A 20260-nucleotide genomic window follows, 5' to 3' on the forward strand; every position below is an offset into this window, starting at 1 on the left:
AGATTAGAACCAATCTAAACATCATGGCATAGACAGAGAACACAGGGGGCTTACACCTTCAACATATTGTCTAACTATCACCATTGTTAACAGCTAACCTGAGAATGCTACTTTTTTAAAAAAGGTTTTGTGATTTACACATGAAAGAAGTGAAATTATCATGGTATTCAAACAGATGAAAGGCTTAACAGACAATCAATTTTTCAATGTATAATTTCAGTTACATCACACTGTAAATTTTTGCTATAAATTCTGTGTGTTAGGATTGAGCCCTCCACTACCACCTGATGAAGGAGCGTCGCTCCGAACGCTAGTGTGCTTCCAATTAAACCTGTTGGACTATAACCTGGTGTTGTGTGAGTTTTAACTAGTCTAAGTTGTTCTTGAATCTGTTGGTGCGTGTGCTTAAGCTTTTGTATATTAGGTTGAGAATATAATTTTGTGATGTTTGGTTTCCAATTTATTTGATTTTATGCAATGTGTGTGTTGCTGGCTACGCCTGTATTTATAGCCCATCCCTAATTGTCGTTGAACTGAATGGCTTACTCAGGCCAATTCTGAGGGCAGAAAGCGAGGACTGCAGATGCTGGAGATCAGAGTCGGATAGTGTGGTGCTGGAAAAGCACAGCAGACCAGGCAGCACCCGAGGAGCAGGACAGTCATCGTTTTGGGCATAAGCCCTTTGGCGGAAACCACATTCCTGATGAAAAGCTTATGCCTGAAACACTGATTCCCCTGCTCCTCAGATGCTGCCTGAGCTGCTTTGCTTTTCCAGCGCCACCCTTTTCGACGTTAATCTCCCGCTTCAGAGAGCAGTCAAAAGTAAACCAAATTGCTGTGTGCCCAGACCAGACCAGGTAAGGACAATAGATTTCCTTCCCTAAAGGACACTAGTGAACTAAACAGATTTTCTTTTTCACATGATCACCATCACTAAGATTAGTTTTATATTCCCGAACTATGAAAGTATCCCCAGTCCAACATCAATGCCATTCACTCGTAACTGCTCTCTGAGTGATTGAGCAAGCCGTTCAGTTCCAGGGCAAGTAAGAATGGGTCACAAACTTTGGCCTTTGCCAGCAATGCCCACATGCCATGAAAGAATGTTTGAAGAAGTTCATTCAACCAAGCAATAGAATGGCAACCTGCTTTGAAAAAGCAAATCATTGCTGAGTTCATGATGAGTTGATCTTGCTTTAGGGGTTATTGCCATTCAAAAAATCACAAAGTAAGAAACTTTATTAACATTTTCAACGACTTTATATTTAGAGTTCCAACCTCTGGTCACTTCTATCTCGCAGCCACATTGTCTTGTTTTGATTTTGAACAAAACATCTCAAAATTATATCCTCTGATTAATGAAACAAGTGGGTCTTAGCCTGAATGAATGCAGTATGATGCATGTTGGTAGTACCACCAGAGAATATACTTATCATTTACATAGTTATTGCATAAAGGATCTGTGTGTCATTATGAAGAGGTCAATTAAGGTTCAAAAAACAACACAGAGAAGCTGTAGTCAAAACAAACAGAGGTTCATTTCACACTAACAGAACCATATATTTCATTTCAACATCCGCCCTTTGTGAGATCATTTCATAGTACTTCACTCAATTTCAATCCCTTCAAACAATGTGCGATGTAATCATCTTTGACTAAGAATCGAAAGCTGAAGTATAAGGACTACTCCCAGTTCAAAGAGTCTGAATTGTCAGGTAAGCTGTAAGCGTAAGATTGATTTACCTTAAAAAGGCACAACCTTTGAAACAAACTGATGGCAATCTATAAAATAATAACTGATAGATTAATGCAGTTTGACAGTTGGTCACAAACCAGAATCAATCAATTTAAAACAATCAAGAGAAGAACTAAGTTAGAATATAGCATTTTGTTTTACCAGAGAAAGATGAATCTCTGAAATAGGAGGGAAGTAATTGCACTGGAGAGGGTGCAGAGGAGATTTCTCAGGACGTTGCCTGATCTGGAGAGTTTTATTTATGAGGAGAGATTGACTTGAGTTGTTTTCCTTGGAGCAGAAGAAACTCAGGGGAGACATAACTGAAACATATAAAATTATGAGCGGCATAGACAGGGTAGATAGGTGTGAAGATATGATGCCTTTAAGAAGTATATTTGTCCTGGATTGTTTTTTGTGAAACAAGTTTGAGACAGAGGTGCCAAGCAATCTACTCAGAGCCAATAAAGTAAACAATTTATGAGGCCATGTTCTTTTTAAAAGTTGGAACAATAGAAGCAGCCTGAATGGGTGGGGTCAACTCCCACAGAACCAGGATTCTTAGTTGTAGTTTCACAGTAGCAGTTGCTGGGGTCTTGAAGCCGGGTTTGGAAGTGGCAGTACATCTCTCCCTGATACTCTCTCTCTCTCAGAGCTTTCTCTTGGTGTTTTTCCTCCTGGACTAGAGAACTACCTCTGAGATAATCAATTTTACTGACTTTGTCTTTGCCAGGGATGTAGTTGTGAGATGCTACAGCCTTGGAACAGTTACTGTTTAGTGGTTAAATAATCTATTATTCTGTTAAATTTTCCAATAGAGCTAACTTATTCCAATTTCTTCTTTCTTTTGTTGTGCATTAATTATAGTGTATGAATAAAGTGTGCTTTGCTTCAAAACTGGTAGTTTGACCAATCAAACTGCATCTGGAATGCAATGGCTGGCACTTGCCATTAAAATAAGAAAAAGCTAAGGTCCAGGTTATTCTCATAATGTATTTTGAGGGGATTTGGTCAGGTCCATAACACAGGAGCAGACTTTTCCCTTTGGTGGAGGGTTCAGCAACCAGATGACATGAATTTAAAATAAGAACGGGAGGTTTAGAGAGGATATTTGGAAAAAAAATTCACCCAGAAGGTGGTGGGTATCTGGAACTCAGCACCTGTAAGGCTGCGGAGTGTGGTGCTGGAAATTCACAGTAGGTCAGGCAGCATCCGGAGAGTAGGAGAATCGACATTTCGGGAATGGCAGGTAGAGACAGAAACCCTCATAACATTGAATGTCTCTAGATGTACAATTCTAATGCCAAGGCTTTCAAGGCCATAGGCCAGATTCTGTAAAATGGGGTTAGAAGAGTTAGGTGGTTATTTTTAGTCAAATTAATTTTGATGGGCTGAAGGGTCTTTTACTGTGCTGGAGCCCTCTATGACTCTTTAGCTATGACTCAAATAAAATGCTTCACAGCTCACAAGACTAGAACTGGACAAAAAACAGTTATGTTAAACTGACAGATTTGATAGGGAAGGAACATTTGTGCAGTTTTTCAGTAGCTGTAAATTGATGGCATCACTAGGATTTGGTTTTGCCCTGTGTTTTCAAACTGTGTTATATTTGGAAAGCTTATTGGCTTTATATATATCTGGTTTATTGTTAAAACCAAATCTGCAGACATGTGTGTTTACATTTCAGTGAAAAATCACCAAGTTAAAATAAATAGAAGGATCAAAATATGGTTAATAAACCCAAATTTCATTCTCAGATCTGATTTGACCAGTAGCCACTTCAGCTGGCATCATTACAGAAAAAATGGTCATATGCTAACCAGCATAAATAAATAATATTTATAATAACTTCCACAAGTGCATAAAAAGGAGGCAAGTAGCTAAAGTAAATATTGTTCCCTTAGAGACTCAAATATAAGAAATTATCAATGGCAGAGACATTGAGCAAACATTTTGCATCCGCCTTCATAAATTGGAATCCAGAGATAGAGGGCATACCAAAGGCTAATGGACTGAGAAAATTGTTGTAATTAATATCAGTGGACAAAAATTATTGGAGAAACATAAGTGATTAAAATATGCCAACCCCCCCGGGAATTATTGGCCTACATCTTTGTGGGCGGCACGGTGGCACAGTGGTTAGCACTGCTGCCTCACAGCGCCAGAGACCCGGGTTCAATTCCCGACTCAGGCGACTGACTGTGTGGAGTTTGCACATTCTCCCCGTGTCTGCGTGGGTTTCCTCCCACAGTCACAAAGATGTGCGGGTCAGGTGAATTGGCCATGCTAAATTGCCCGTAGTGTTAGGTTAAAGGGGCAAATGTAGGGGTATGGGTGGGTTGCGCTTCGGCGGGTCGGTGTGGACTTGTTGGGCCGAAGGGCCTGTTTCCACACTGTAAGTAATCTAATCTAATCTTGGAGTTTTAAAAACAGCAACTGCAAAAATAGTTCATGTCCTAGTGATACTTTTTCAAAATTCCCAACATTCTCAAAAGGTCTTAGTGGTTTGGAAGTAAATAAAAGTAACTCCACTATTCAGTAAAAGTAGGAAAAAGTAAACTGGGAAATATATGCTAATTGGCCTGGCAACTGTCATGAAGAAGGAGACAGTGAGGTCTGCAGATGCTGGAGATTAGAATTGAGAGTGTGTTGCTGGAAAAGCACATCAGATCAGGCAGCATCCGAGGAGCAGGAGAATCAACGTTTTGGGCAAAATCCCTCCATCAGGCCTGAAACCTTGATTTTCCTGCTCCTCGAATGCTGTCTGACCTTCTGTGCTTTTCCAGCAACACACTCTCAACAACTGTCACAAAGAAAATGAGTCATCTCAAATTGGCAGACTGTGACTAGTGGAATGCTGCAGGCATCGCTGCTAGAGCTTCAGCTATTTACAATCTATATTAATGCCTGAGACGCAGAGACTGAGAATAAGGTATCTCGGTTTGCTGACAGTACAAAGCCATATAGGAATGCAAGCTGTGAGGCTGCAAAGAGACATAACCAGGTTAAAGTGATTGGAAAACAAGGTGGCAGATGAAGTATAACATGAGGAAGTGAAAGGTTATTCACTTCAGCTGTAAAAATAGAAAACAGAACTTCTTTTAAAGGTGTGAAACTTATAAATGTCAAAGATAGAGAGACTTGAATATACTCATGCAAGGAACACAGAAATTTAGCTTATAAATACAACTAGCAATCAGGAAAACAATTGGTGTGTTGCTCTTATTGCATAGTGTTTAGACTAAAGAACAAGGGTTTGTTCAGACCACACAGAGTCATGGGGCAGAAGTGAGTGTAGTGGCCAACACTAAAAGGAAGGTGCTGGGGTAGCTGAAAGGTCTGAAGGTAGATAAATCACCTGGACTGGATGGACTGGATGGATAGCTGAGGAGATTGTGGAGGCACTCAACATGATCTTTCAGGCATCACTGGAGTCAGTGAGAGTCCAGAGGACTCGAAAATAGCTAAAGTAACCACCCCCATCCCCCCACTCTGTTTGAGAAGAGAAGGATGCAGAAGACAGGTAATTAGAGGCCAATTAGCCTGACATTAGTCATTGGTAGTTGAAAAGTGTGATGCTGGAAAAGCACGGTCAGGCAGGAACAAAGGAGCAGGAGAGTCAATGTTTCGGGAATAAGACATCAGGAATTCCTGATGAAGGGCTTATGCTTGAAATGTTGATTCTCCTGCTCCTCGGATGCTGTCTGACCGGCTGTGCTTTTCCAGTACCACACTCTCGACTCTGATCTCCAGCATTTGCAGTCCTCACTCTCTCCTAGTCATTGGTCATTAGTAGGCTGTTAGAATCCATTATTAAGAAAGAGACTGCGGAGTAATTGGAAGTGCATGGTAAAATAGAGCTGAGTCAGCACAGCTTCATCAAGGCAAGGTCATGCCTGACAAATCCATTAGAATGAGGAGGTAATCAGCAAGTCAGAGAAAGGAGAGCTAGTGAATGTGATCTATTTGGATTTTCAGAAGGCCTTTGACAAGGTGTCACACAGGAGCTGCTAAATAAAATAATAACCCATGGTGTTAAGGGCAAGGTGCTGGTATAGATGACTGGCAGAAGGCAGGGAGTAAGGATAAGGGTGTCTTTTTCATGTTGGCAACCAGTGAGTAGTGGTGTTCTACAAAGGTCAACTATTCACAATATACATAAACAATTTGGACAAAGGAACAGAAGGCATTGATACTAAGTTTGCAAATGACACAAAGATAGGTAAAGGAGCAGGTGGGCGGCACGGTGGCACAGTGGTTAGCACTGCTGCCTCACAGCGCCAGAGACCCGGGTTCAATTCCCGCCTCAGGCGACTGACTGTGTGGAGTTTGCACATTCTCCCCGTGTCTGCGTGGGTTTCCTCCGGGTGCTCCGGTTTCCTCCCACAGGCCAAAGATGTGCAGGTCAGGTGAATTGGCCATGCTAAATTGCCCATAGTGTTAGGTAAGGGGTAAATGTAGGGGTAGGGGTATGGGTGGTTTGCGCTTCGGCGGGGCGGTGTGGACTTGTTGGGCCGAAGGGCCTGTTTCCACACTGTAAAGTAATCTAATCTAATCTAGTGTTAAGGAAACAGGGAGACTGCAGAAGGACCTGGACAGGCTAGGCGAGTAGGCAAAGAAATGGCAAATGGAATACAATGTGGCAAAGTGTGAGTTTGTACATTTTGGTAGGAAGAGCAGAGGCATAGACTATTTTTTAAATAAGGAAAGGCTTCAGAAATCTGAAGCACAAAGGGATTTGGGAGTGCTAGTTCAAAATTCTCTTGAGATTAACACGTACGCTTAGCTGGCAGTTAGGAAGGCAATGTTAGTTTACATTTCAAGAAGGCTAGAATACAAGAGCAGAGATGCACTTCTGAGGCTGTATAAGACTCTGATCACACTGCATTTAGAATATTATGAGCAGTTTTGGGCCACCTATCTAAGGAAGGATAGAGTCATAGAGTCATAGAGATGTACAGCATGGAAACAGACCCTTTGGCCCAACCCGTCCATGCCGACCAGGTATCTCAACCCAATCTAGTCCCACCTGCCAGCACCCGGCCCATATCCCTCCAAACCCTTCCTATTCATATACCCATCCAAATGCCTCTTAAATGTTGCAATTGTACCAGCCTCCACCACATCCTCTGGCAGCTCATTCCATACACGTACCACCCTCTGCGTGAAAAAGTTGCCCCTTAGGTCTCTTTTATATCTTTCCCCTCTCACCCTAAACCTATGCCTTCTGGTTCTGGATGTGCTGACCTTGGAGGTGGTTCAAAGGAGGTTTACAAGAATGGTCCTGGGGATGAAGGGCTTGTTACATGAGGTGTGGTTGAGGTCACTGGGTGGATGGAGTTTAAAAGGATGAGGAGAATCTGATTGTAACTTACAGAATACTGAGTCCTGGATAGAGTGGACATGGAGAAGATGTTTCCACGAGTAAGAGAGACTAATATCCAAGGGCACAGCCTCAGGGTGAAGGGATGAAGTAAGGAGGAATTTCTTCAGCCAAGGGGTAGTGAATCTGTGGAACTCATTGCCAGAGAGGGCTGTGGAAGCCAAGTCATTGAGTAAGTTTAAGATAGAGGTAGATAGGATCTTGATAAAAAAGAGAATCAAGGGTCGCATGGAGAGAGCAGGACAATGTGTTTGAGAAACAAATCAGCCACTATCAAATGGCAGAGCAGACCCAATGGGCCAAATGGCCTAATTCTGCCCATACGTTTATGGTCTATGGTCTTATAATGCTTCCCCCTCCTTTGACTGCTCTTTTCCAACATTTCAATCACAAATTGAAAATGCAATTAAAACACTTGTATTGTGCACAGGTTTGGACACCACACCTTAAAAGGGAGTATAAACATAGGTTTACAACAATGATCCCTGGAATTTTGAAGTTGAATTAGGAGAGTTATACAAATTGGGCCTGTTTTCTCTTAACTTTAGAAGGTTAGAAATGATTAATCTGATCAAAGTCTTCAAGATATTAACAAGACAGGGTAGATAGAGATAAACAATTTCTATGAGTTGGAGATTCTACAACTAGGTGGCATAGCCCAAGAATTAGAGCCAAACCATTCAGGAAAGTTGGTAGGAAGCATCTCTACACACAAAGGGTGGTAGATGGTTTGAACTCTCTTCCACAAATGGCAATGGACGCTAAATCAGTTGTTAGTTTTAAATCTGAGTTAGATTAATGTTTGTTAAGCAAATGTATTAAGGGATATGAGTCAAAAGCAGGTATATGGAGTTAGGCCAAAGAACAGTCATGATCTCATTGAAAGCCAGAACAGGATGGAGGGGCTGAATGGCCTATTCCTGCTCCTGTGTTGTCACTGATGTTTTGTGCTTTCCCCATATTCATCCTATAAGGGATCGGAATATAGATAGATGTCAGTTTATTTATTGCCTCTCCCTACTTTCCCTTCAGAAATTGGACGTGGACCATTTCTTGAACTGCAGCTGCAGCATATTCTCATCCTGTGTAAACCTACAATTATTGAATTCTGGATTCACTGCATGTCAGATCTGTACAACAATAGCACCTCTGTGCTTGCATCTCTCTCAAATGAGAGTCACAAACAGCAATTCTACAATTCTGTGAAAACATTCCAGGATCTATTTGAACAGACAGTTGATCACAGCCAGAATTTCTATCATAAAATTGCACAGTTGTTGCTCAGAACAAACCAGTCTCTATAAGTCAAAAGAAAAAAAAGTGACAGATTCAGCCAATCACTCCTGAACCATATAGCTGGCGTTTGCACTGTCACTTTGCTTTGCTTCTGTCATGCAATGGTCACATGACCAAGGCTTAAATGGAACTCAAGTTTTTATTTTGGTGACAACATATGATCAAGGATTGATTCACGCTTTCTGTCATGCTCTCTTTATGCCAATTATAGCCAGAACAGAACAGTCGCTATTTACAGGACACCCGACATCACCCAACCCTTCTGAACTTGGGGCCAAAGTCAACTTCAGCCGACAAAGGCGCAGACTTAGTTCAGTTTAGTAGAAAGATTTTGAACCATTGAGCCTTTCAACTCAAACTGGTTCATTGCCCAGACTTTGCAGCGGTTTCTCTTAATCCTGAGGTGAACAAATTGCGAATGATGATCCTCTAATTTCTGGTACTTTTCTATCGCGTAAAGTAAACCTTTCTCGCTTGCCAGTGTCAGTCGCTGACAATGAACAGCCTAGTTTTTGCCTCAGAATCCTTTTAGCACTTGGTATCCAAAACTTTTTAAACATTGAATACAAGAAAGGGAACCTGGAATCCAAAACTATCCAAAGATTGATATTTTTTCAAACCAATTTTCTCCACAGGAAACATTACTTTATAAATAAAAAAGGTCAGGAATTATATTGGAAATACTACTGTTTCAGAACACAGATCTTGGCATTGTGTGAGATATGCCTGCAAGACTATTCTGTGAGTCTGTTACAGCCAACAGCTATGCTGTGCAGACCAGCATCTGTACAGAATAGGGTTGCATCAGCCATAAGTAAATCAGATCACGATCAGGGGCTGGGGATCAGGAGTTGATATTTGTAATGAATTTGCATTGTGACTCTTTGAATCTATGCGCACCGAAGTACAATTGCTATTCTACAAGAACAAAGGTTACTCCTGGGATTGTGACTTCCTTTAAAAACAGGAAGCCCACTCCAGATGAGAAACACATTGATCTAAGTTTCCAGCCATACAAACCAGATTCCTCTGACTTACTTCCAGAAGTCTTCTGTCTCATTTGTGTCAGCATTTAGAAAACACCAAAATGTTCCAATTAGCTCCTCGAATTTAGTTTAGGCGAAATTTATTTTCTGTTTATCTTTTCCCCTACTGCCTGTTTGCAGTATATGCTAACTCTATGGAAGGTTCAATATTTGAAACAATAATTCATTGTTTCTCTCTATAAATCACTCTCTGGAATATTTCCAGTATTTTGTTTTTGTTTGAAGTTTAAATAATCTCCTGTTTTCACATTGTGCCTGAATTAAATGTTGCAGCGCCATTGTACAAACGTAAATATAGATGTGTCATTTGTACAATAGGTAGACTTAAAATTTCACTAGAAAAATCTTGGAACTCCCTCCCTAATGACATTGTGGGTCTACCTACCGTACAAGAAATGCACAAGAAACTGCAACAGCAGTTCAAGAAATCAACTCACCACCACCTTCTCAAGGGCAACTAGCGACAGGCAGTAAAGTATTGACCACCCAGTGATGTCCACACCACACGAGTGAGTAAAATAATAATGAACCAGGTTGAATATTAATCTGTCAACATGTCTATAGCAGGCAGTAAGTGTAGGAGAGCTTCCTGGTCAGCCATAAGTGTGTAGTAGCTGTAGCCCAACAGCATCCACATGTTCAAAGTGTAGGTTCTTTCCATAATTAAGTGTCAGCATCATTCCAAGGAAGCAATACATGCTCACACACAGAGTATTCTGTCTCTATGAATTCATATACATTTGACTTGGTCTTTATACCAATGGACTCAGCAGAGAGCACACACAGGCAGCACAATGAGGCAGAAACTCTCGCACACTTGTATAATGTATAGCCTTCTAATCTTGTTGTTGCAATACTGTGAATGATGACATGTCAACCATAGTTCATCTGTCGAAATGAGATTAGTTAGAGGAAGATCTTTTTTCTAACTCAAAACCACAAGATTTATCTTTGAAACTCGGAAGCAAGGTAACTTGTTTGATACAACTAGATAACAAATGCAGAACTTGCCTGAAATAGATTAGATGCAGACATACAAATAAAATTATTTAAAATGTAAGCAATATAACTAAAGCATTAGGAACCAGATCATAAAACATAGCGACTTGGCAATTGTATCAGACATAATATAACAATGATTTATGATCGTTAGATTTTGTTTGCATATTTCATTTAGCTTCTTAAGAATGCAAACATGAACACTTTTACAATATACAGCCTGGCTTATCTATTACAAACACAATGTTTAACACTCCACTCCCACAGGCCTCACCATTGTGAATATTCACTTTAACTACTGACAATTTCACACCATTTTAATATACAATTATAGTGATATTATCAATACTTATCGAGGTAAATTTAATTCCTATTGTAGCAAACATGCCCAGGGCTGCTGCTCTGTTACTTGATGGAAGACCCACTCACTCATTGGCTGATTTGAATGGAAATTATTGCCCACTGTATCACTGAGGTGACTCAATGGGAGCTCAAAGGGACCTCAGTGAATAGCTTCTCATTGACTCTTCCTCCATGATTGAGGTCTGGCTTTCCTGTTGCAGCTTAATTGCACACAGTCCCTTTACTTCCCAACTCCAGCTTCCCTCACATCTGTCCTAAAGAAATCATTCCTTTTGTCCCATTTTACTCTTCTTACAATTGCAAGAACGGTTTTGATGACTGGAGCAAGTAAAACACAATTTTTGAACCTGAAGAGAATATTAGGCCCAAGAAACTTAATCCCTTTTTGATAGCCCCATTGCAATTCCACATGACATTAAGGCAGAAGTTATAAAGATAGGAGTCATGATATTACAATGTCTACTGCACAGTAGAAATGCTAAGCCATGGTTTTACTCTTCTTCTTGTAGATTAAAAGGAATTTTACTCCAACTATATCTACTGAGCATGTGAAAAAGGAACTGTGTCATAGTGACACCACATGGAACTAGAGCCTGGCACTAGGCCTCAAGATAGGAGATCCCTCTCTTCGCATCCTCTTTTATATATTTATGTTAAACAAAGCCTTAAGTTGTTCATTCACAAGACTGTAGATCTCACATTATTACATTTTTCTGCCTAGTAGTGTTACATTATTCTAACATTCTTTTCATCATGGACATTAACCACATTAGGGTTTGTACCAATATGCGAAAATGCCATTTGGGGTATCATCAGCCTGCTCAATTTTTCAGTGGAGTATGGAGAACATTCTACAAGGTCTACCCAGGTCACCATTTACCTGGATGATATTCTAATAATAGGGAAATCTAATGAGGAACACTTGAAGAACATGGACATAGTCCTAAGGCATTTTTCCAAGGCAGGCATATATAAGAAGGGAAAAATGTGTGTTCCATGTTCCACAAGTGTCCTACTTGGGTTACACAGTTGACAAGACTGGGTTACACTCGTTGGAAGATAAAGCAAGATTGTTCAAAGGTGCCCCGGCTCCCACGTCTATCCAGGAGATGGAGTCATTTCTCGAGCTGGTAAATTATTACAGAAAGTTCATACCTAACATGACCTCCATCCCGGCATCTTTGTATTAACTCTGAAAAAAGGGTCAACCTTGGACGCTCTTACTTAGGCAAGCCATAGCTTTCAGTGAAATGAAGAAACAGCTATCATCCTCTAAGGTGTTGGCAAACTGTGGTGCCAAGTGAGATCTAGTATAGACCTGTAATGCCTCCACATGTGGCATCAGGGTGGTATTAGCTTATAGGTGGCCCAATAGAGAAGAACACCCAATAGTGTATGCATTCAGGGCTTTGGCTAATGCAGAGTGTAAATACTCCCAGGTAGAAAAAGAAGGATTGGTGGTCATATTTGGAGTCAGGAGGTTTCACCAATACCTTTATGGATGAACATTTCTGATAATAATGGACTATAAACCCCTACTTGGTCTGCTTAAAGAGAACAAGGCAGAGCCACCTATATCTGCAGGCTGCATTCAGTGGTGGGCTCTAATACTAAGTGCTCATAAATACATGTTAGAACACAGTCCAGGAGGCTGAGTCATGAATTCGGATGCATTGTGCCACCTCCCATTATCAGATAGACCACCGGTGGTTTCCCCACTGGAAGAGACTGTAATTGTATTAAATTTTCTGGACACACCCCCAGGTCACAGCTAATGATATCACACTTTGAACACAGAAATATGCACTCCTGGCAAAACTGAAATACCGGAAGGGGCTGAAGGAAAGCAAAGGGCCGTCACAACCAAAATAGAAACTTTTTCAGGCACGGAGCGATCAGATCACAGTAGAGGACAGCACATTATTATGGCGAGCAAGAGTGATTGTCCTGAGCAAAGGTTACCATCAAGTACTGGCTGAACTCCACCAGGGTCATCCAGGGATCTCCAAAAATGAAGAAGTTGGCAAGACGTTATGTCTGGTGGCCAGGCCTGGATGCAGACATAGCTACATTGGTAGGGCAGTGCCCAGAGTGCCAACCAACACAAAATCACCACGAGCAGCTCCCCAATAACCATTGGAATGGCTGGATAAACTCTGCACATCAACTATGCAGGTCCTTTCATGGGTTCAATCTTCTTGGTCATTGTAGATGCCACTCAAAGTGGTTGGATGTGCATAGAGTTCATTCGTCAAACATGGGGATGACAAGCTGTGTACATCTTTTTCAACACACAGAGTCCCGGAAGTGTTGGTCACAGATGACAGGCCAGTGTTTGCCAGCAGGGAATTTGAGTATTTTCTAAAATTGAATGACATTTGAAATAAAAGGGCAGTCCATACCATCTATTGTTCAATGGCCTGACAGAAAGAGCAGTCCAAACTTCAAAGGCAGGCGTGAAGACACAAGCAACATTAGACAGCAAACCGAAAAGGAGTGGCAGAGATGCTGACACTCAGAGCTGACTCTGAAGAGACAGTATTGAGTCAAGGACTGTTCATGGATAAATAAAGGGTGACCTGGTAAAGGGATATTGGCCTCAGTTATTACAAATCTTTACGGGTCCAAATAATTCCACATTCTCCGATGAGGTCCACATTCAGCCTTCTGAAAGCTACAGTATTTTGATTAGCTGAGGGGTAAGATGAGTTTGACTTAGCCAGTGAACCAGGAATCCTCGACTTTACAATCTGTCCTTACCCCCATGCCCTCCAACATGTCTAGTCACAAGAAATGAGAAGAGGCGCCTTTCCTTAGAAGGAAAGGTAGCAACTTCTGGAAAAGCAGGAGGCCTGGCCCCACCAGTTCTATAATATTAGAAAATGTCTTCTTTCAGATGACACATTAGGCCATGACCCCATTTGTTATTTGTAATGTATCGTATGAGATTACTTTGCAGAGGAAGCCATGGTCAGTACTTATCCACTACTGACACCACCAAAGCCAGATCATCTGATCACTTCCTCAATTGCTGTTTTTAGTGTTCAAATTGCGACCTCATTTCCGACAGTGATTCCCCTCCGAAGACACACATTACACATTAGAACACTGCCCAGGAGGCTGAGTAGCAAACATTCCAAAGCTGGGCTGGTGGCACTTCTTCTGGAACTGTCCATTTGAATAAGTGAAGGCATATTCTGACAATGCTGTTGTTAAGGGAGTTCCAGGATTTCAATCCACTGCATGAAGGAACAGAAATACATCTCCATGTCAGGAGTTGTGTGACCTGCAGTAGAATGTTTACATGCCAGTATTTCCATGCTTGTACCCATGATCCTTGCTCTTCAAGGTGGTGCATTTGGCGGAATTCAGGATTGCTACCATCAATGTGCATCACATACAGCACACTGCAGCCACACTGCTCTGATGCTAAGGGGCTGAAGGAGAACCATCTCAGGTCCAAAGGATGTTACTTCAGCACGCAACCATGTAGGTATGAAGGAGGTGCCAGCATGGAACTGACTCCTCATTGGGGAAAAACAGGAAATAAAAAGCAGTAATTGGTCAAATTGGAACTCCACTTAGAAGTATACAAGACAGGTCAGACCAATCTAAATCAGGCATCAGTTCCACTGTTACTTCTTTCCGGCCCTGCATCTGGTTGGCTCTGAGAATCCCTGCAGTGTGGAAACAGACCATACGGCTCATTGAGTCCACACCAACCCTCCAAAGAGCATCCCACCCAACCCCTCTACCCACATTTCTCATGGTAAACTCACACATACCTGGACACATACCTGGACACAATGGGCAATTTAGCACAGCCAATCCACCTAACTGGCGGACTGTCGGAGGAAATCGGAGCACCTGAAGGAAACTCACGCAGCCACGGGGAGAATGTGCAAATTCCACACAGACAGTCACCCGAGGTTTGAATTGAACCCACGTCCTTGATGCTGCGAGACAGTTGTGCTAACCCCTGAGCCACTGTGCAATTTCATTGACGTCGATTAGGAAATGAAGGCCATGCCAGTTTCTAGCAATAATGGCCCTAGTCTCATTTACTGGCAGTTCAGAGCTGATCAAAAAGGGCAGGTGATGATGTCCTAATGGCATTATCACTAGATTATTAATCTACCGACCCAGATAAGGTTCTGGGGTTCTGGGTTCGAATCCTGCTATGGCAGATGGTGGAATTTGAAATCCATAAAAACCAGGAATTAAGGGCCAAATGATGATTATGAAACTGCTGATGACTGTTCAACACCTGGCTCACTCACATCCTTCAGGGAAGGGAAACTGTCATCCTCACCTGGTCTGGCCTATATGTGACTCCAGACCCACAGCAACGTGGTTGATTCTTAACTGTCCTCTGGGCAACTTGGCAATAAATGCTGGCCTGGCCAGTGACATCCCTATCCTGTAAATGAATTTAAAAAACCAAAGCAGCAAGTAGTAACCCTCCGCAGTATGTCATTATTGCTTCTAAACTATTATGGATGGATTATGGCCCATTGTTTTAGAACAGGATTCCATTATTAGAAGACTAATTTAAGTATTATTCCAAAATTGGTCGCCAAAAGTATTATTATGTTTCATGGATTAAAATTGATCTTCCTTTCTCAGAAGGTACAATGCTGGGCCCGAATCTGTTCTAAGTGTAATACCAACTGCACCCACTCAGAACTTCAAAGGGAGCAGCCTAATGTCGTAGGAACCTTCGCCACATCTCAATTACTTCTTTCTATTTCAGGATTTGATGCTAATAAACTTAATTCTTCACAGTAGAGATAAGGATAATTAAAGAAATTGCCCAGCAGAAACCTGGTGTGACTGTAAATTGCTTTGCTGTAGGCTTTTATTATTTTTATCAATCTTTTGTAAACCAATGGTTAAATAGATTAATGAATGCAGGAAAAATGTAAAGTTGCAGATTACACATCCCTTGCAAGTACCTGCAAGGTCAGTTTTCTATCTTGGCTCTGACTTTGAGGAGAGATACCATGTAAAGTGCAGCCAGTAGGTATGACCACCTTCTAGCCACTTGCCTGTTATCCACCTGTAAACAGGTAAGCAGCAGATGCTTCAAGCAGGGGGAATTGGTAGTCTGTCGGGAGCTTCGGAAAGAGGAAGCACAATAAAGTGACAGAGGGGGAGGAGGACTAAAAACAGATATCAGAAGTAACACAATCAATGGCCTGTGGTTCACACCACTGCAATACCAATTGTACCATGTTATTTCAAATTAAACTGAAACTCTATGTGTTCTCTCAATTCAACACAGAAGATCCATGCCACAGATGACTAGGGAAGCTCTCACTGATGTCCAGATCAACACTTATCCCTAAATCACTATTACTTCAAAAAAACGGATCATCTGGTAAACATGTACAAATTGACTGCACACATAACGCTATGCTATTGTAGGGGTTAAACTTTTTTAAAAAAAGTATGACTTTGGTTTTAAACTAAGGCATCGCTTGGCTGGTGATGAGAAGGGCACTTCCTGTGAGATCCTTCTGATATGCCTGCGGTCTGTCTGCGCCACCGCATGCTGCCCATGAAGTGGCTGGGGTGGTGCGGGGGAGTGAGGCTGACACATATCTCCTGTCTTAACAAAGGAAGTCTGGGGAAGGATGCATTGGTTTACGTCAAGGTTCCTCCCAAGCAGGTCAGTGATGCTGGGCTCTGTGCCTACGTCACACACCAAGATAAACATTGACTGTGCCTGGAAGACCATCAACTCAGTGAAAGATACTCTTTGGTCTGCCCAAACCTTGTTGGTCTTCCAGAGCAAGGAGCTGACCTTGACCGAGTGTGGCAGGCTGGCACATTTCAGGATCCAGGACTACGTGCTGAGGGACGCACTAAAGCCTGGGGCAGCTGTCACCATGGCGCAATGGGGAAAGACCACCATTGAGGTCTTTCTGCTAGAGGTAAATGGGAGTCTATTCTGTTATTGGACCCTCCCACTGCCTCAACTATATATAAATATAATCCTGCACAAGTAAGAAATGCCTTTGGTTTGTTTGTTGGATACAGTCAAACTCTAATGTTTGTTTATTTCCTTCATATGCTACTGCACAGAACAGAACTGCTTTTGTAACTGTGTATGTATATTTTCTATGAATAAAGTTTATTTTTGAAACAAAAAGAAACTTCTTTGTTATTAAAGCACAATGAGGCACTTTAAGGCCATGGAAAGTGTTACATAAATATAATCCCTTTTTGTTTCTTGGTTTCTCAGAGTTTAATCACTGGTCAATCCATTTGAACAAGGGACACTGCAGATGCTGGGACTGACTCAGGTCACATTGTTGTCTGTTTAGCTCAGATCTGGGATGCACTGAGGCGGAGGTACATCTGACTTGGAAAGAATATTATCCTGCAATGCACCTGGCTGGTTTCTGCAAGTGACCAATCATAGGGGGAACTGAGGATGAGATGTCAACATCTACCTGCTCAGCTGTAAGTATCAGGGATAGTGGTCGAAGCAAGGGGCAGAAGGATGCAAAACGAAGGGAGACGATTACCCAATGGAATCCTGAGCTTTGACAATTAAGTCACAGATTTGAGAGTAGGAGTGGAGAAACAATACCTCAGAGGTAGGCTGACTCCCAGCATGTCTCCAGCTCCATGTGATACTGTCAGACCAGCACAAATTACCCACAGCTGACAGCTCACTCATTCTCATCAAGTAAATACAAAACAACCTTGATTATCCAAACGAGATGGGTGGGCAGTATTTTGTTCAGATAACTGATTTTTCGGATAACTGATTGTTCAGATAACAGATAATGTTTTTACGGTATCTTGAGATCTTGTTCGGATAATCCGAAATTTGGATAATTGACTTTTTGATAACCGAGGTTGTTCTGTACCCACTTAGGGAAAAGCTGGTGGCCTTGCTGGTATCTTATGGTGGCAGACACGTCTGCCCACATTGCAGGATGAGGCTCAGACGGGGCCATGTTGGCAGTCCATGGTAGTGAGGGTGGGAATGGGGGTGGGGTTAATGGTTAGGTGAGTGCAGGTCAACAATGCCTCCAAAGTCCAACTTCATCCCTTCTCGACAATCCTCTTTCCTCACTCCTCCTACCTGTTAGCACAAAGCCACGAGTATCCCACAGTCCAAAAATGTGCAGGTTAGATGAATTGGCCATGCGTAATTGACCGTAGTGTTAGGTGAAGGGGTAAATGTAGGGGAATGGGTCTGGATGGGTTGCTCTTCGGAGGGTCGGTATGGATTTGTTGGGCCGAAGGGCCTGTTTCTACACTGTAAGTAATCTAATCTAAAAAACACACTGGTTTCCTCCTTCCGTAATGGTAGCCTGGCACTTGTGCCCACATCCACCCTGAAGAATTGAAGAAGCTTTCTGAAGGCATTTGAGACTCTGACATGAGGGATTGCAGTTGTATAGATGGCAGCTGAGGCTGTGCTCCTTAGAGGAGGGGAGAGTAAGAGAGATCGAATAGCAATGTTTAAAATCACAAAGAGCTTGGTTCATAAATTTTAAAAAAACATTTTACAGTGAGCGAGATGTCAATAACCACACAGCACATGAGGACTCTTGTAACACAGTAATAGTGTTCCTTCCTCTGGACTAGGGGGATTGGGTCCAAGTCCCATCTGCTACACTGGTGTGTTTAATATCTCTGAATGGATTAATCAGAAACATTTTGATCAAACAGACCTTCCGGACCTTTGTGGTACAGTGGTAATGTCCGTAACTCTGAGCCAGAAGACCTGACTTCAAGTCGCACCTGCTCCAAAAGTGTGTCATAACATCTCTAAACAGACTAATGAAGAAATATCTAACCCAACAGCACTGATTCATGGTAAGTAGCCGAAAAACCAGATGTGACAGAAGGAAAAATATAATTACTAGTGAAGCTTTGAAATACCGTATATACTCATGTGTATGTCAATTTCATGTATAAGTTGACTCCTTAATTTGGCCAAAAAATCTTGTATTTTCTACATATCTCTTGCATAAGTCAACTCTATTATGTTGCATTATAAATCTCTTACAAAGGAAACTGCATGTTCCCATTAACCCACTGAAACAAAACTGCACTCATTCATTCATACTGGTAACTCCACTCATAGCTCTTTGTTTACTATATTGTGTCTCCATTCACTCATTCATAACTCTACTTAGCCCACTTGGTTTACTACAGCACGTTTTGATTCAGTCATTTGTTCAGACCAGGACTAAGTCTGTTGTTGTGGTTCTGTTCGCCGAGCTGGAAGTTTTTGTTGCAAACGTTTCGTCCCCTGTCTAGGTGACATCCTCAGTGCTTGGGAGCCTCCTGTGAAGCGCTTCTGTGGTGTTTCCTACGGCATTTATAGTGGCCTGTCCCTGCCGCTTCCGGTTGTCAGTTTCAGCTGTCCGCTGTAGTGGCCGGTATATTGGGTCCAGGTCGATGTGTTTGTTGATGGAGTTTGTGGATGAGTGCCATGCTTCTAGGAATTCCCTGGCTGTTCTTTGTTTGGCTTGCCCTATAATGGTAGTGTTGTCCCAGTCGAATTCATGTTAGTGTACAAAATCCCATACAAGGACTGCACAAAACACTATATAGGACAAACAGGAAGACAGCTAACGATCCGCATCCATGAACATCAACTAGCCATGAAACGCCACGACCAGCTATCCTTAGTAGCCACACACGCAGACAACAAGCAACATGAATTTGACTGGGGCAACACTACCATTATAGGGCAAGCGAAACAAAGAACAGCCAGGGAATTCCTAGAAGCATGGCACTCATCCACAAACTCCATCAACAAACACAGATACCTGGACCCAATATACCGGCCACTACAGCGGACAGCTGGAACTGACAACCGGAAGCGGCAGGGACAGGCCACTATAAATGCCGTAGGAAACACCACAGAAGCGCTTCACAGGAGGCTCCCAAGCACTGAGGATGTCACCTAGACAGAGGACGAAACGTTTGCAACATAAATTTCCAGCTCGGCGAACAGAACCACAACGAGCACCCGAGCTACAAATCTTCACCCAAACTTTGAAGGACTAAGTCTATCGGTACTTATCGTACTTTGTTCATAATACATCCAAAAGCTAATACCATTAAAAAGTTAATCATTTTAATTGCGCCATTATATCTGAATAAAAGTGAGACATATTAGTTGCAGACTGGTATATTTTTAATTCTTTGACAAATGTGTTAGTCTTGCTGAGGTTCATAACATATGAGAGTGAATGGGAGAGAAACGGAAGAATTTGGCAGGTAAGTTCAAGATGCTTACACATTCAGAATATAATAAATATTTCATTTTAAATGTGCCATTATATCATGACATGATGATGCTGAACAGTGCGATTTTGCAGGATTTCAACTAATCTTTGACGTGTTAAATTTTTGAACTGATTTCTTGCTATTATCTGGTAATTACCTTTAGCATAATTCATT

At 41.9% G+C, this 20260-nt stretch overlaps 1 long non-coding RNA gene across 2 annotated transcripts in view; it reads left to right on the top strand.

Annotated features, from left to right (window-relative positions):
• The first annotated feature begins 1604 nt into the window (after positions 1–1604).
• LOC122539679 (uncharacterized) overlaps positions 1605–20260 on the top strand; it is a 36231-nt gene continuing 17575 nt past the window's right edge. Inside the window, exons 1-3 of one of the 2 annotated variants that reach the window (XR_006309148.2) lie at positions 1605–1715; positions 17070–17290; positions 18515–18661. This is a non-coding gene — a long non-coding RNA (uncharacterized LOC122539679). The remainder of the gene's footprint in view (positions 1716–17069; positions 17291–18514; positions 18662–20260) is intronic. The other variant, XR_006309149.2, reaches the window with a different exon arrangement.

Source organism: Chiloscyllium plagiosum, unplaced genomic scaffold, assembly GCF_037043375.1.
Source record: "Chiloscyllium plagiosum isolate Xiang-an unplaced genomic scaffold, Cpla_swu_hap1 HiC_scaffold_32, whole genome shotgun sequence".
NCBI lineage: Eukaryota > Metazoa > Chordata > Chondrichthyes > Orectolobiformes > Hemiscylliidae > Chiloscyllium > Chiloscyllium plagiosum.